Source organism: Pteropus vampyrus, unplaced genomic scaffold (assembly GCF_000151845.1).
Source record: "Pteropus vampyrus isolate Shadow unplaced genomic scaffold, Pvam_2.0 Scaffold166, whole genome shotgun sequence".
NCBI classification, from domain to species: domain Eukaryota; kingdom Metazoa; phylum Chordata; class Mammalia; order Chiroptera; family Pteropodidae; genus Pteropus; species Pteropus vampyrus.
Genome location: NW_011888947.1, coordinates 3,140,896 through 3,144,336, shown reverse-complemented (window position 1 = coordinate 3,144,336; position 3,441 = coordinate 3,140,896).

Below are 3,441 nucleotides of genomic sequence, written 5' to 3'. Positions count from 1 at the left end.
CACAATAGTCCCCTGGAGGCACAACTGCCCCAGTCGAGAACCTCTGGTTGAAACCCAAATAATTTCTATGACTTCACTCATCCATAAGTTCCACTGGAGCATTTCCCCTAAGGTTCAGGGTAATTAATTAACTTTCCCACTCACTCATCACCTATTCATTCACTCATTTATACATTCATTCTGTCAAGAAATCTTTACCAAGCACTAACTTCCTTTTCTTGGTGAATCCGGTATGGATAAGTTTTTTCACCTGTCCCTGTTCCTGAAGTTGGGAAGCGTCACAGCCACAGCCAGCAGACAGCAGGCATCACTGCCTACATGCGAACACGTTGAACCATGTAGTTCGGGTACAAGCAGCTTGGTGGAAACTTCCCGGCACAGAGGAACCGCTTTCCAGGAAATTCTGTGTCACTGGTGCTCTCGGGAATTCAGAGGGCCTCACTGGCAGAAAAACTCGGGTACTGGCAACACCGCATGGAAAAGTGATTCGGAGGGATCGGATCCAAAAATGATAACCGAGGAAATACCTTCTAATCCCATGATTTCATTTGTGTTTTCTTGATGTATGTACAAGAATGATACATGATTAAAATCTACATCTAATAAGTCTGAAAGAGGTTTTTAAGAAGTTTGAAATAGGTTTGAAAGCATCGATCGGTTTAGTTGGCAGTGCTTTTTCCTTTTGCTTACATGTAAAGTTATGTTTGAATTATGATATCTGCTGCCTGTCACAGTTTCAGTCTGAGACACGGAGGAGAACAACCCAGAAACTGCCCCTGCATGCACGTTGTTTGTATCATAGTGGGGATTTGAACCAGGCCCTGCTGACTCCGGGACCCTCTGCTCCTCCATTCTACTGCCCCAGGGAGGGGCTTGCGGCCCCCTTTCTGGTGGAAACTCCTCCCAGCCCTTCCTTGCACCTGGTTGGTTTGGAAACCAGGTGACCGTGCTTCTCACCTGAGTTAAGGTCTAAGCAGAGGTCCAGCTGTCCAGGGTGTGACAGTGCTCTAGGCTTGGAGCTGAGTTCCAGCGGTGGCCCTGCTGACAGAGCTGTGTACCCCTAGACACAGAGCTTAGCCTCTCTGAGCCTCAGTTTCTACCACAGTGTAACGGGGAATAACACCTTCCATACCTCCCACAGGACCAAATGAGACAAGGGATGTGAAAATGGGCAGAATATTCAGGCCTCACAGGGGTCCTCCAGGGCTAAGAGGCAGAGGAAGGCAGAAGGTGCACTGGAGGCCTCAGCCTGGGATCGAAGGGGCCCGAGGGGTTACATGTCCACTGATGATAGAATCCCAGCTCCAACCTGCTGAGCAAATAGGGCTGTAAGGAAGAGCAGAGGGAAGGAGGAGTCAGGGGCATGGCTTTGGTGCTGGGTTGAGAGCGTTCGAGTCCTGTCTCTGACACTTGCTAGTGTGTGACCTCACACAAGTTAGTCACTGTGCCTCAGGTTCCCCATCCGTAAAAGGAGGTGATGATACTCCCGGGCTCTTATGATAAGTAAAAGTGTTAAAGTATATGCAATTCTTAGAACAGTACGTGTTATGTAAGAGTTTGTTGCTATTGTTATTGTATTATTATTACCAGTAAGGAAGAATTGACCCCACCACAGCTTGGGACGACAGGGCCTCGCCTGGGCTTCGGGGACAATGAGAAGCAAGGATGGAGTCTCCCAGTCTTTTAGTCTTCTCTGGAAAGAGTCTCCTCGTGATGTGAAATGTGACCCTGTCAGCTCAGACTCTCCAGCCCGCACATCCACCCCCTGAATGGGACTGAAAGAAAAATTGTTCTCTGCCCTCTGACACCCTGAGGAAGGCACGCAGATCTGGGCCCATCAGCTGAGGCCAAGGGAAGGGCGAAGGAAGAACGGGCAGCTCCCTTGTCAGCCATGGCAATGGGGGTGGGGATGGGGATGGTACAGCAGGAAGGGGGGCGGTCCCAGGAAAATGCGCACATGGGGCGGGGCAGGCAGTCTCCTAGATGTCCACACAGAGACCTCACTTCATGAGAGAGGAGAGAAGCAGCCCAGGATGTCTTGTGACTTCCCCAAGGCCACACACAGCCCGGCAGCAACAGGTCGAGAACCCCGTCTATTTCTAGCATTCGCCCTGTGTCATTTCATTACACCTCATGGCAACCTGAGCGCAGGAGCCAGCACCTTCTGAGCACAGACTAAGTGCCAGGTGCCCTGTAAGCCCTTTACGGAAACTAACAACTCATCTGAGCTGTCCCAACCCATGAGGAAGACACCCATCTTACAGATGCGAGAAACTGAAGCGCAGAAAACTCAAGTCACTTAGCCAGGGTCACCCAGCTAGTACCGGCAGAATGAGGATGCAGATGGAAGTAATCTGATTCTGGAGTCCTTGGGAGGTAGAAATGTTTCTTTTTTTAAACAGCGAGAAAAAGCATTTAATTTGTGTAGTTATATGAACATATATAGATATTGTTTGAGTTTTAGATGAAATATTGACTTGATTGTGACATTCTTATATCTGCAGCATTTGAAATAGAGAGCTGTTACAAAGTTGTCTGTCTCCTAGGAAGTACAAATTACAGGAAGCCCTTCTGGAAAAGATTATAGGAAGGAAAGAACACATTTGTTTTGTTTTTTGGATTTTTTTTTGGCCATTGTCAGAATTAGGTTATATCTCATATTGAGGTCATCCACCTGTTTTGTTTTGTTTTTTTTTTAAAAATAATTTTAAAAAACTTTATTTGAAATGATGTTAAATTCACAAGACATGCAAGGAAGTGTACAGGGAGGTCCACCTCCCCCATGGTGACATCCAGCATAACTACAGCACAATATCACAACCAGGAAGCTGGCCCTGGTGCCATTCACAGAGAGTATTCTGTTTCCTTCGGTCCCACAGAGGAAGCTGAGAGGGGTGAAGCGATGTACCCAAGGCCACCCGGCTTGGAATTGGCTGAGCAGACCACTGGAACCCCAGAGCCCCACCCCCGACTCTCCCATTCTTCCAGGAACTGCAGGAGGCCAGCCTCACTTCTCCCATCCCATCTGGAATTTTCTTTCTTGCCCCACAAGACCACCCATATTGAAGAGACAGCAGAGACAGCCGGGGCTTGAGGGCTGTTTCACAGCCCGGAGGGGAGGGCGACCCAGCCTCTGAGTGGCCTGCTTCCCTCCTACCCGGGCCCCAGAGCAAGGCCGTGAGGAGCAGCACCAAGATGTCAGGAAACAGTAAGCATGCGCATGGCTGCTCCAGCCTTGCCTGCAGGAAGCGAAGGGCTTCTCTAAGACCGCTGACCGGGTCACTTGGCTGAGGGCAGGGGCCTGCCAGGGGCCTCACCCACTGAAGCAGCTTTTCTGTAAGAACAAACTTGAGTATCCTGACACAGTCTTTCCTGGGGCCATTTTCCATCTGAGTTGCCAGAATTAATTAACTCCCTCGCCCCATCTTTCTTTTTCTAGAA